This window comes from Doryrhamphus excisus, linkage group LG23, assembly GCF_037039965.1.
Source record: "Doryrhamphus excisus strain RoL-2023G ecotype Guam linkage group LG23, RoL_Dexc_Guam_v1.1, whole genome shotgun sequence".
NCBI lineage: Eukaryota > Metazoa > Chordata > Actinopteri > Syngnathiformes > Syngnathidae > Doryrhamphus > Doryrhamphus excisus.
Window position 1 is genome coordinate 8685359 of NC_136379.1, and position 15135 is coordinate 8700493.

Below are 15135 nucleotides of genomic sequence, written 5' to 3' on the forward strand. Positions count from 1 at the left end.
TTTATTCCTGGTATTGGTACTAAAATATGCAGAAGGGAACTGGTCACCAACTTTGGGTCCTTATTGTAACAGAGGTAATAAGGTAATAAGGTAATAAGGTAATACGTAATATGTTGTCATCGATACACTTGTTTCTAAACACTAGCTCAGTATATTAATCAGTACTAGTATATGACACTTGGCGCAAAAGATGCTCCTAGAAAGCAAAGAACATTCCGTCAGTGGAACACAAACGACTGTGCCGGTTTGGAGGACAGGAAGTGATGCTTTTCCAGCAAACAGAAGCCCGCAGGGTGCAAGCGTGTGTGTTTTTGCGAGCGCGCGGCTTTAACATCCATCCGGAACCAAAGCGTCACTTCTAAAGGTTAAATAAAAGCCGCCACGCAGATGTTCCTCTTGACACGCGCCATGATCCCGTCACAAGATCAGTTGGAAAAGCAAAACCTGGAGCTTCGGCTCGGCTTTATCACAGGAAAATCATCAGCCTTTAATAGTTTTTTAATGAGTTTGTGGAATGCACTCCGGCGACAGGCAAGTGCGCAGAGACCGACCGAGGCTGAATAATGTATAAGGGCATAGGTAGCGCTAATGAAAAGATGATGAGAGGCATTCCTGGGAGACAATGAACGGTCCGGAGGATGGCAGTCAAGAAAAGTTGAAAGAAAGGCCCAATTAATCTTCCTGTGCTTATAGAAGAAATTAAACAAACGGTAGGGAAAAAGGGACGGGACCGAGCGGGATGAAGAATGGGAAAAAGGTGAACAAAGAGATTCCTGACTGTGTTTTAATGATCACGTCTTTTCAAACTTTGACAAAGAAAACCGAGAACAAAAAAAAAGCTCAACTTTGACAACTGAAGAAGGATGAAACCTTCCGAAACGTAAGATCTTGTGAAGGATGTTTGTGCTTTAAAAAGTTACTCGTTTCCCTGAAAGAGAGGAATCGTTAAGGAAAGGAGCCATCGGGGCACCAGAAGTTGTGGATTTGACTTGGAACCATCAAGGGAACGCTCAAGGGAACTGAGAACCAGGAATCTTGAAGACACTTCAAGAACCATCGGGACCTTTCACCTTCAAGACTACAACACTTTAAGGCACCTTTATCAAGAACTGTTTGGCACAAACAAAGCAAAGCAAGACACTATCAACCACCAAGATCAGGTTTGAGGAACATTAGTGACACCAAGAACCTTTAAGAGACATGGAACCATCAAGAACCATTGAGTATGAGGAATCCTTAAGACATTTGGAACCATTTGGCACAAAGACGTTCAAGATCCGGAACTTTTTAGAGCACTCTGAACCGTCAGGTACTTTGAGTAAATCCTTTATGACACAAAGAACCACTGGATACCATGAACCTTTAAGACCCTGGTTACCATCAGGTCTGCGGAACCTTGATATCATCAGTTGCACAAAAGATTCATTCATTAGACACTGAATATGATGAACCGTGACATCAGGAACCTCAAGAGTACAAGAAACCATCAAGTTCACCCAATCCAGAAGACTCCAAAGTCCTTTACAATACAAAGAACCGTTGGGTACCAGGGCCCTTTAAGACCCTGGTTACCATCAGGTCTGAGGAACCTTGATATCATCAGGAACAGTTACGGGCCAATCATTGAGTACTCAGAATCTTTAAAATACTTGGAACCAAGTTGCACAAAAGTTCATTAGACACTGAATACTCCAAAGACACAAAACTCTCCGGTTCTCGGAACCAATAAGACCCTGGTTTGATGAAACCGTGACATCAGGAACCTCAAGAGTACAAGAAACCATCAAGTTCACCCGAACCATAAGACACCGAAGTTCTTTATGATGCAAAGAACCGTTGGGTACCAGGGCCCTTTAAGACCCTGGTTACCTTAAGGTCTGAGGAACCTTGATATCAGGAACCGTTACGGGCCAATCATTGAGTACTAGGAACAAAGACACGAAACTCTCCGGTTTTCAGAACCATTAAGACCCTGCTAACCATCTGATTTGATGAACCATGACATCGGGAACCTCAAGTACAAGAAAGCATCAAATTCACCCGAACCATAAGACACCGAAGTTATTTACGATGCAAAGAACCGTTGGGTACCAGGGTACTTTAAGACTCTCGGAGCTGTCAGGTACTGGAATCCTCCATAACATGATAGTCGTAATCATCGGGCACTATAAACTTTTATGACATGAGGAACCATCATAACAGATGCCAGCAATCTCCAGGCAGGAAGTAAGTTAGGGAAGGTAGAAGGAGGTCAGGAAAAAAGGTTTTAGGATTCCCGTCCTTGTTTTTATCCGTCCATTAACTCTTCATTCCATCTTCACACATGAAAAAGAACCATTGGGTACCAGGGCCCTTTAAGACCCTGGTTACCTTAAGGTCTGAGGAACCTTGATATCATCAGGAACCGTTACGGGCCAGTCATTAAGTACTAGGAATCTTTAAAATACTTGGAACCAAGTTGCGCAAAAGTTCATTAGACACTGAATACTACAAAGACACGAAACTCTCCGGTTCTCTGAACCATTAAGACCCTACTAACCATCTAGTCCTTTACGATGCAAAGAACCGTTGGGTACCAGGGTACTTTAAGACTCTCGGAGCTGTCAGGTACTGGAATCCTCCATAACATGATAGTCGTAATCATCGGGCACTATAAACCTTTATGACATGAGGAACCATCATAACAGATGCTAGCAATCTCCAGGCAGGAAGTAAGTTAGGAAAGGCAGAAGGAGGTCAGGTAGAAAGGTTTTAGGATTTCCTCTGTCCTTGTTTTTATCCGTCCATTAACTCTTCATTCCATCTTAAATCCTTCCTAAAAATCCTCTAAATGTAATCATATTTCATGCAAAGGTGTTATTCCTTTTATAAGTGTCAAATATTAAAGAAATTACTCCCAAAATGACTTCAAGCGCGCGTCAGCTAGCAGGTCAGGGGTGGTTAGCATGGTTCCGCCTGAGTAAAAATACATTTATGCAAAATAAAGCACATGAAAGCGGAGAATTTAGGCCTCCCGTCTCGGAACTTTTTGAGAAAATATGACAAAAACCTTCTTGTCTCAGCTGGCTAAAGACAGCCAGATTAGCCTCATGCTAATTCCCGCGTCAATCCTGAGCTGATTTACCATCTCGGCTCTTTTTTTTTTTTTTTTTTGCAGACGCCTGCACAGGTGGACCGTCGGCACACTTTGGATAAATCCAGCTGGCTTAGTGTTAATATTGTTCTCTCTGACTTATCCTCCATCATTTCTCCTCTCGCTCTGGATGAGGCTGTGGCCCCCCCGGCGCCTGGGGGGCATTGCTGCCATCTTTTATTATTTATGAATCTGATTAATAATCTGCCGTCCTGCTGCAAGGAGAGAATAAGATCCATAACTGCGCCCAGAAGAGAAGCGGCGTCTCACTTGTAATTCCACCTCCATGTGCAGAAAAGGAGAAAAAGAATATGAGGCTCCAAATCCCAGACTCAGCTTGTTAAACTTAACTTTTCATGGGGGTTAAGTTGGAACAGCCGCGGGTTAAACGCTGGCGGGGTGGAGGTGGACCGGCGTGGATTTTCACAACACACCGGTGGGGAGAGGATGGAGATTCGTGTCAGAAAGATAAGAAAATTCCATGGAAAAACAGCTTCGGTTGTGTCCACAAAAATAGTCTATAGCGGGGTAGCCGTCGTTACCAGGATGCTACACAATGAAATACTTGAGCCACTAGGTTCTCAGGACAGGGGGGGCGAGATGCACAGGATATGAATGAATGTAGTAGACATTCAAAAAAATCCAAGTAAGGAACAAGAACCGGGATATAACTTTGTATTGTATTGTATTATTGTTATTATTACTATTATTATTTTTTCATTCATTCATTTATTTTCTACCGCTTATCCTCACGAGGGTCACGGGGGTGCTGGAGCCTATCCCGGCTGTCTTGGGGCGAGAGGTGGGGTACACCCTGGACTGGTCAAAGGGCATTATATTGTAGTGTAGTGTATTGTATTATTGTTATTATTACTATTATTTTTTCATTCATTCATTTTCTACCGCTTATCCTCACGAGGGTCGCGGGGGTGCTGGAGCATATCCCAGCTGTCTCCGGGCGAGAGGCAGGGTACACCCTGGACTGGTCACAATGCATTATATTGTAGTGTATTGTATTGTATTATTGTTATTATTACTATTATTATTTTTTCATTCATTCATTCATTTTCTACCGCTTATCCTCACGAGGGTCGTGGGGGTGCTGGAGCCTATCCCAGCTGTTTTGGGGCGAGAGGTGGGGTACACCCTAGACTGGTCACAGGGAATTATATTGTAGTGTATTGTATTGTGTTGTATTATTGTTATTATTACTATTATTATTTTTTCATTAATTCATTTTCTACCGCTTATCCTCACAAGGGTCGCGGGGTGCTGGAGCCTATCCCAGGTGTCTCCGGGCAAGAGGTGGGGTACACCCTGGAGTGGTCACAGGGCATTATATTGTAGTGTAGTGTATTATTGTTATTATTACTATTATTATTTTTCATTCATTCATTCATTTTCTACCGCTTATCCTCACAAGTGTCGCGGGGGTGCTGGAGCCTATCCCAGCTGTTTTGGGGCGAGAGGTGGGGTACACCCTGGACTGGTCACAATGCATTATATTGTAGTGTATTGTATTGTGTTGTGTTATTGTTATTATTACTATTATTATTTTTTCATTCATTCATTATATATTGGGGAATCAAATAACTTAAGCGTTAATACTTGTTGGGATATTTCAGCTGCCTCAAAAGCAAAAAAAATATTTGTGTCAAAGTGAAAGCTCTGCTTGAAATAACAAAAAAGTCGGGAAATTAAACGTGTTCTGCTGCTAATTGCTAATGAACGAAAAAATTAAAGTATGAAAATGAAATTTGTCGATGCATGAGGAGGACGTACAAGGCGAGTCACCTTTGCCTCGCATCTCGCTCTTTAAAATGGGGGGCGGGATTAACCTTTGTCAATTTTATGCTAATCAATAAAGTTTGTGTGATTGTGAGCAAAAAGCTCGTCTATGAACGTCCAAAGTTGACCTTTGAGCGGAGCAGCTAGCGGACTGAATGATAGCGTTTGTCCGCTCATTAGATTCTCGTGCTTAAACCACATTGTGTGTTTGCCGCCTCTCCGCCGACCGACCCCTGAGCAAGGCGACTTATCGGTCGGCGACCTCTGCCCCCCCACCAGAGGAATAAATGAGGAGGTATTAGTCGGTGGGAGGGGCTGAGTGGCGTTGATGCAAATGAGAGGTGATGCTAATCCTCACTTCCTGCCCTCACGCTGACCTCGACGTTAAAGCTTGACTTTGCCTTTTCGACTTTTTATGTCTTGCTTTTTTCCCTCTTCTTCTTCTTCTTCTTCTTCTTCTTTCCGTGCTTGGATAACCTCGCCTAACCTTCATCCTTCGTTTGATGTCTTGATTGCTGATTCACTTCCTTCCTCTCTCATCTCCTAGCTCCTTGTATCACCGCTTATTGTCTTTTCCTTCACTCCTTGTACACTTGTCTCCTCCTTCCTATTCCACTTCCCTGTCCATTTCCTGTCGACTCACAGTCCCACACAGTCGACTCTCACCTTCTGATCTCACGCTTAGTAAAAGACAAAGCCTTTATGCTGTCTTTTCCTTCACTTTTTCTTTTATTTTTTCGATCTTTCCTTGCATTTTTCTTTTCTTATGCATCCTATGTATTTATTTACTTCCCGGTGAACCCCCCCACCCCCACCCCCCCCGCGCCCCCTGCAGGTCATTTGTCATGTGTGACACTTGCAGGCTGTGGCACCTGAGCGGCTCCTCAGTACGCGCTGAAGATCTGAGTCCATCCTTCCTCCATCCTTCCCTGCTCATTCACTTGTATGTCCACTATACTTGTCTCCTCCTTCCTATTCCACTTCCCTGTCCATTTCCTGTCGACTCACAGTCCCACACAGTCGACTCTCACCTTCTGATCTCACGCTCAGTAAAGGACAAAGCCTTTATGCTGTCTTTTCCTTCCCTTTTTCTTTTATTTTTTTGATTTTTCCTTTCAGTCTTCTTTTCTTATGCATCCTATGTATTTATTTACTTCCCAGTGAAACCCCCCACCCCCCCGCACCCCCTGCCGGGTCATTTGTCATGCGTGACACCCGCAGGCTGTGGCACCTGAGCGGCTCCTCAGTACGCGCTGAAGATCTATGAGTCCCAGCTTTCATATTTTCGTCTTATTTACCTTGTCGTTTGTTTTCATTCCCGCTTCCTTCCCGCTCATGCGGCTCATTTGACAGTTTGGAGTCGTTTTCCGACGCGGCCCGCCGCTCGTATATTACGTTTCGGCTCTTCCCCCCCCCCTCGCAGGCGGCACAAATGTGTTCCCGCCACATGCTGATTTACAGCTGGCTGGCGGTGGAAGCTGATGGATGTTTTGTTTCCACGCCACCGGGAGTCAGATGGCGACTGTTTGCGGCGTCTTCACTTCAACCTCCGCGTTGCCTGATGAGCTCCCCCCCCCCGTCGTCATCGCGACACGGCGACTCCACGCGTGAGGGCTCGGCCGCCACGTGAATCTTTGACGGCTGTCCATTTGTTTGAGTGTCAGCAGGAATGTTTAGTCTTCGTCAGGGTTGTCACTAGGTTCTGGGGGGGGGGGGGGGGTTATGAATGTAGTCGACATTCAAAAAAATCCAAAAATCCAAATAAGGAAGAAGAACCGGGATATAACTTTCCCACTTTTGGACAGATTTAATAGACATACTCAATTGTTTTAGGCCACCATTAAATTAAATTAAAGTAAAGTAAAGTAAAGTACACACAATCTATACTGCAAAACTGCTGCTTAAACTCTGCAACCATTCTGTCCAGTGGACAGTGGTCAATTATATAATAATTATTATTATAGTATTAATTAGCCTATTGTTACTACTATCATTATTTTTCTTCTTCTTCTTCTTATTATTATTATTATTTGTAGGCTAGAATTAGCCTGCTTATTGGCTTGCTTATTAGCCTGCTTTTGCTCTGTTATATAAAATTTTTATTTTTTTTAAATCTATAAAAAATGTAATTAAATTAAAAGTAATTATTTGGGGGGTTGCTATCATTATTATTCTTTTTCTGATTATCTGCTTATCGGATTGCTTATTAGCCTCCTTTGCCCTATTATATAAAATTTGCCAGAGATTTTTTTTTGTAAAATTGTTATTTTTAAATCAAATAAAAAAAAATAAAAATCTATAAAAATTAAAAATAAATTATATAAATTTATTAAAATAAATAAATTAAATTAAATTATTTAGGGGGCCTTAAGAACATTTTAGGGGGTTTGAAGCCCCCCTAAAAATCGCACTTTCTGTTGACATGAGTGAAAACCTGAAATAAATCCCGAAGAACCTGCTGAGAGTCTAGGGTTGGGTGCCACCCAACTTATTATTACCCACCTGACCCCTTGGCGCCTGAGCCTGGTCTATGAAATTAGAACCCTATGTCTCTCTGCTGGAAGAAACCTGAACGAGGATAGTCTGGACTTCCCTGGTGGACTGGCCTCACAGATCCAGGGTTCGACTCTCGGTGTGAATGATTGTTCACCGGAAGGGGGGCACCAGAAGACTTCTGAGTCCACCATTGTTGAGCTCCGGTGATGCTGGAGTTAAATCCATTCATAGGCAGTCATTCGGATTTTTTAAAGACCAAGTTTAAAGTCTCACAATTAGTGTAAAAAGTTGATCAAACTCCACAGAAGTGTGCAATGTGGCGCGCGTCCTCCGAGGCTTTCGTATCGGCAACCATCTGGACGGACGTTTGGCGGCGAAGCTGAGATTCCCTCCAGATATTCCATCTGAGAGTTTAATTAATGGGGAGAGCGCGGGATGGCGGTGCATCCTACCGGCGGCCTCCGAGCTTGACAAGCAGCAAGCAGCACCTTCCCGCTTGGGGGCGGTGGGCGGGCGGGGGGGGGGGGAGCAGAGCATGGCGGCAGGTTTACGGAGGAAGAGGAGGGGAAACTAATTAAATGTGGCTCTCGGCTACGTGTTTTCTCGTTGCAGCTGGGCATCCACCAGAGAGGGAGGGATGGCGCGGACAATTAAATACTGTCACCTTAGCGCGCGGTGCCTTCACGGTCCACATTAAACGTCACATTGCCCCCCCTTCCTCCTCCCCCGAAACACCCAAGCACGAACACACCTCCCTGTAGTAGTATATGGACAGAAGTATCAGGACACCTTCCAACTTCTGTTGGTGGACTGGAAAAAGTTTTAGACCATGTAGATTCAAGTCCATGACCCTCAGACTGGCTCATGTCAACATAAGCGGTGGTTGACATAAGCAAGGTGGGATAGGAACGATGCTGTTTAAGGTTTTTGGTTTTTTTAAATTCATATTATTTTTTTTTATTTTATAAATTTTTATTTTTTTAATTTATTTTTTTGTCCCCTACCAAAGTACAAGGTGATATGACATCCAATGACATAATGGGTATCATAGTAAGTGTCAATATAGTAGTATATTAATAATAATAACAATTAATAACAATAATAATAATTATTAATAATAATAATTAATAATAATATATAGCACATCAAGACTCTTCATCCTTGTATTTTGCAAACATCAACTGCTTGTATTGTTTCTTGAATTGGCTAATTTTAATTTTAATTTTAATTTTAATTTTAATTTTAATTTTAATTTTAATTTTAATTTTAATTTTAATTTTAATTTTAATTTTAATTTTAATTTTAATTTTAATTTTAATTTTAATAACCAGTAACTGTTACATTTGTTCACTTCCTGCTTTCCTAATATAATTCAAGTTTTTTTAATTAATTTTAATTTTAATTTTAATTTTAATTTTAATTTTAATTTTAATTTTAATTTTAATTTTAATTTTAATTTTAATTTTAATTTTAATTTTAATTTTAATTTTTACAACCAGTCACTGTTACATTTGTTCACTTCCTGCTTTCCTAATATAATTTACGTTTTTTTATTTCTTTTAATTTTAATTTTAATTTTAATTTTAATTTTTTTGTTATTTTAGAAATAAGGAGTTAGTATGTTCTCTGTAGGCGGCATGATGAATTATCCTTACTGGCCTTTTTTTGCAGTACATTTTTTGCAGTACATAGTTCATTCATTCATTCATTTTCTACTGCTTTTTCCTCACGAGGGTCACGGGGGGTGGGGGGGTGCTGGAGCCTATCCCAGCTATCTTTGGGCGAGAGCCGGGGTACATCCTGGACTGGTGGCCAGCCAATCACAGGGCAGCAGTACATCCTAAAAGTATAAAATGTGTCCCAAATGTATTAATTTGATTTCTAGGAAACAGGAAATCGGTTAGAGTATGTTTAGTTTCGAGTCGGACCTTCTGGACCGGATTAATGTCGCTCAGCGAGTTCCCAGTGTATTTAAAACGTATTTAAGTAGCGAAACACGAGTAATGAAGTCACCTTCCTTGAAGGTGACACACGGCGGGGCGATTAAAACAAAGGGGGGGGGGGGTGACCGCGAGAGTGTCACAGTGACTGATGACACGGCGAGCGGACGCAGTCTGCTGACGCGTGTCGGAATCGATGGACGAGCCCGCGTGCGAATCATTAGCCATGTTCACCTGGTGGTGGCCGGGGCCAGTCGATGCGGAGCGGCGGGTCATAAAACAAACATGAGACGTTCCTGCGGGCGCAGTAAAGAACAAGGCGCGCCGCCTCGGGGGCCGCGTTGTGTTCGTTGACAAAAAGATGAAGTGGCGGAAGACGAGAACATGAGCGGAGGAATGGTTGGTGGGAAAGACGCCCGTTGATGATTAGTCTTCAGCGTGTTCTGCTTTATTATTCCTCAGTGGAGGAAAAAAAAACAGGAAGCTTCCAATGCCAGATTGTCTCCTTTGTGTTGCCGTGTCGTTTCTTGCGTCGTGTTCATAACTCCATTTCATTAGACAGCATCGTTCTTTGTATGTCGGGGCTTTCTTTTGTCCTTTTGTATTGCCGTCAATATTGTGATGTAATATTTCATGCTACTAAAAGTTCCGTGATGTCCTTGACATGTACACACGTACATTGCGGTACGTTTTGTCGCACTCATGAATGTAAAGACAACGCTACGATAACTCCGTCATCTTCAAAATTTTATTCCTAAGAACCCAACTTCTGGTTTGTTGGGATTTTTTTGCTGAACCGAGAGGTGTCCAAAGTGCAGCCCCGGGGGCCATTTGTGGTTTGCGTCTGTTTTTTTTCGGCCCATAACATATTGAAAATTATTAATTCATTCATTTTCTACCGGTTATCCTCACAAGGGTCACGGGGTATGCTGGAGCCTATCTCAGCGGGGTACACCCTGGACTGGTGGCCAGCCAATCACACGGCACATATAGGCAAACAACCATTCACACTCACATTCATACCTATGGACAATTTGGAGTCGCTAATTAACCTAGCATGTTTTTGGAATGTGGGAGGAAACCGGAGTACCCGGAAAAAACCCAAGCATGCACGGGGATAACATGCAAACTCGAATCGAACTCGGGTCTCCTAGCTGTGTGGCCTGTGTGCTAACCACTCGACCGCCGTGCAACTTGGAGTCGCCAATTAACCTAGCATGTTTTTGGAATGTGGGAGGAAACCGGAGTACCCGGAGAAAATCCGGAGAGAACATGCAAACTCCACACAGAGATGTCAGAGAGTGGAATCGAACCCGGGTCTCCCAGCTGTGTGGCCTGCGCTCTAACCACTCAACCACCGTGCAACAATCAGCCGTAATTTTTATAAGAATAAAGTCAAAATATTAAAAGAAAAAAGTTGTAATCTAATGATAAAATTGTAACCTTATTATAATAATAATAATATTCTTCCTTCGTGAGCAAAAAGCCGCCATTTTCGACGCCTTAAACTGAAATATTATCGATGGGTGGATGGTGTTGTAATGCTGCTTCTGTCCACTAGAGGCAGGCACCAATAAAATGCTTGCATTGGTACTCGTGTAGTATATTTTCTATCTACCATTTGAGTGTTAAGTTGCTGTATGATGAGTTTAGCCTTCTTGTAAGATGATGCAAATTTTGACCTGCTGCAATTTCCGATGCCTTGACAAGGTTGTCCCGAGTTCACTGTGTAGTATACTACTTGTGTAGTATATTTCCTATCTAGTTTCCATTTCCATGTACTGTTAAGTTGCTGTGTGATGAGTTTAGCCATCTTAGGATGTAATGCAAATCTTGACCAGCTGCAATTTTCGATGCCTTGACAAGGTTGTCCCAAGATCACTGATAGCTAGTGATTGAAGTACAATTTCCTCACTGAATCGCATAGTACTTAAGTATTACTAGTAGTAGTTCTGAAGTTCTGATTATAATTTTGCCATAAATTAGCCACACCACTTTATGAGATTAATAAAAAAAAAACTAGTGGCTCATCACTGGAAATAATACCAAATGTCAAAATTTTGATATTTTTTCACAAAATTTTTGTGGCTAAAGTTTTTCGCCCAAGTCCGAATAAGTTGTACGGTATTCATAGACGACTTAAATACAGTTTTTTTCTTGTGTTATTGTTGAGTATAACAATATACAATATACAGAAAATATACTACTTGTGTAGTATATTTCCTATCTAGTTTCCGTTTCCATTTCCATTTAGTGTTAAGTTGCTGTGTGATGAGTTTAGCCATCTTAAGATGTAATGCAAATCTTGTAATGCAAAACATTTTTTCACAAAATTTTTCACCAAGTGGCAAAAGTTTTTCGCCCAAGTCTGAATAAGTTGTACGGTATTCATAGACGACTTAAATACAATTTTTTTTTCTTGTGTTATTGTTGAGTGTTGACTTTGGAGAAAAGATTTATCGTGATTGGACCGCAGGCACTTAGTATCACTTTGTGTCAGATCGGATTTTGGTGGCTCGTGAGGCGTTGCAGAGACCACGTAAAAAAAAAAAAAACGGGATCGTATCAATCTGGAGCCAGGCGACGGAGGCATGCATATTTCATTCATCCCCACCACAGATCCCTCATGAATAAAAACAGGCGCTCATTTGCATGAAACGTTCAAGTGGTCCGCATCCTGCCGCCAACCTGCTCGCCGTCCCCCGGATAAATCCTTCATCACGGACAGGAACGTGACGAAAATCCCATCAATCAAATGATGTGTATCCTATGTACGTATATCAGACCAGCACTGTGTCTCAATTAGTGCACTTGCACAGTATACTTAGTAAAAGTACATGAAAATACAGTACTCTGTCGGTACTCAAAACACTCCACGGTAACGACAATTGGGAATTTGGGACTAGGCTTAACATACTCCAGAACGGAGTACCCAGGTGACTCTTGTCTTAGGTCAGGGGTCTCAAACTCAATTTACCTGGGGGCCACTGGAGCTAGGGTCTGGGCCGCATCAGGTTTTCAAAAAAACAAAAAAAAAACAAAAAAAAACGCATTTATTAAAAACAGAAAAATATACAAATTTTTCTGTGCTTTGGTTCCGATTTTCTACAATAAAAGCTCTGATAAAACATTCCACTGTTCTCAAATATCTTCATTTTTATTTGTCTGCACAAAATAAGATGAAAAATAAATAAAGAAAATCAATCAATCAGTAATAAATAAATATAATAATAACTAAATAAATAAAACTAAAATCATGCTGTTTGCTAACAGCACCAGTAAATACAAATAGACGGTGTAGACCAGGGGTCTAAAACTCAATTTACTTGGGGGCCACTGGAGCTCGGGTCTGGGTGAGACTGGGCCGCATCAGGTTTTCCACAAAAAAAACAAAAAAAAACCGCATTTATTAAAAACAATTTTTTTTTAAAACTTTGTTTTCCAATTTTCTACAAGAAAAGCTCTGACAAAACATTCCACTGTTCTCAAATATCTTAATTTTTATTTTTCTGCACAAAATAAGATGAAAAATAATTAAAATAAAGAAAATCAATCAGTAATAAATAATAATAATAATAATAATAATAATAATAATAATAATAATAATAATAATAATAATAATAATAATAATAATAACTTAAGAAACCACATATAGTTGGTGGGTAGACAAATTATTTTTTCCCACATTAAAATGAACAAAGCATTATTAGAGCCCTGTAGACATGACAAAACACGACTATAGTCACTGCGGTTGTCTTGAGACACATGCTAACTCGCAAACTAGAGAGCTAGCGACCTAAAACGGTAGCCTCCAAGTTGTTTCCTTTCAACTTAAATAGCCAAAAACTTACCACTTCCACACGGATAGGGAGTATAACTATTAACAGTTATTTAACCTTTAACATGAACATTAATCAAACTGAATAATTTTTTCTGGGTACTGGGTAGATCCCAGTAAAGTATTTACATATGTATGTTTCTGTATATTGTTATGTTGAACTATAGCGATGTAGCAGGTGGGCGTGGCTACATGACATACTAAGATAGTCTCGAAAGGGAAAATGTCTTCCTTCCTCATCTCCCTTGTTGCTGTGTTTCTATTCCGCTCATGAATCTCAAACAGTACCTTTACTTCGGACTTGCATGGCAGAATCACTTGGGCAAATTTGCCTTTGATAGCGGTAATAAGGACTCTGACCCGCGTCCTGTTTAGAACCTGCAGGTAGATGACATGTTTTCATGCTCATAAATTATCCGTCCTGCTGCTGGCAAATCATAAACATCAGGCTGCCGGCCGCCGAGGATTACAAATGGGTGGCAGCCAAGGATTTGCGGCCTGGGCGATCCGTCAGCAGGATAATAGTAATAATAATAATAACATCCATATATATGTGTGTGTGTGTGTGTGTGTGTGTGTATCATGAGTGACACCCAATAAATAACCCATTTCAATTTGTGAGGCAGTCAGGATGATAAACTCCATAACATCAGCTTGTGCGCCGCCGATGCTTGACGTCCGTCTCTCTCACGACAAAGTGATTGTTTAATCACAAATACGACGCCATTTTACAGCGGAGGCGTGTTTTTTCCATCACATGCGGCGCTCACGTTATTTACGGAAACATGTTGTCATTGCTCGCCACCAAAAATGGAATTCTATCCGTTTGTTTAACATAAACCTAAAGCACTAAATAAAGACTACAGTAATTTGCATATCTTATTGGAAATAACAAAAATACATCGTCATTACATTCATTCGCAATTCCGAGTTATTATTCGCTAATTCCCTACGGGGAATAAACTGACAAAGCCAGCAGGGCTACAACAAAACAAACATCTGGAAGCAATCGCGCTCTGACCAGCTGGAACAGCCTGACGCTGGGGTAGAATTCCTCCCAACCTTCCCATTTTATCCAGGAAACTACCCTCTTGCGGTGAAATTCCTCGGGTTTTCATTTCCATCGGAAAAATCCCTGGTGTACTGCAGGTGATAAGGGTGACAATACCCACGCTTGAGTGACAGCAATCTGCAAGAATGCTCGCTGTTTCTAAGCTACCATCAGTAGCATCAGTTGTGATTTCACTGGTATACACTACCGCTAAAAAGTTTGGGATCATTTGGGAATTTTTTAGTCCAATCTGAGATATGGACTTTTTCTTGGCAGTCCTGCCATGAAGTCCAGCATCCTGAAGTGTCCGCTTCACTGTTGATACTGACACTGGTGTTTGACGGCTACTATTTAGTGCAGCTGCCAGGTAAACTACACACTCTCAGATATTTGTGCAGCGTTTTTCTGTCCTTGTTAGACCGAGTTACAATATTCCAATCTTAATCTTGTAAAACTGCTATTTTTTTCATTAGATTACAACTTTTTTATATTAATATTTTGACTTTATTCTTGTAAATTACTACACTCTATAAGTATAATGATATACTGTGTGATTTATTTTTGTATACATCATTTGTCCCCTTATTTATTTATGAGTTATTCAACACAAATTGATTAATCTTGAATATTTTTCTCCCAATACTACAATATCCCAATCTTAATCTTGTAAAACTGCAATTTTTTCTCATTATATTACAACTTTTTTTCTATTAATATTTTGACTTTATACTTGACAACTTTTTCTGCAAAGTAATTTCATTTTCATTGTTTGGGAAATGGATAAAAATGTTTGGGAAATGGAAAAAAATTGTTCGCAAAATGCATGAAAATGTGTTTTTCTTTGGAAAACACTCTCAGATATTTGTGCGGCGTTTTTCTGTCCTTGTTA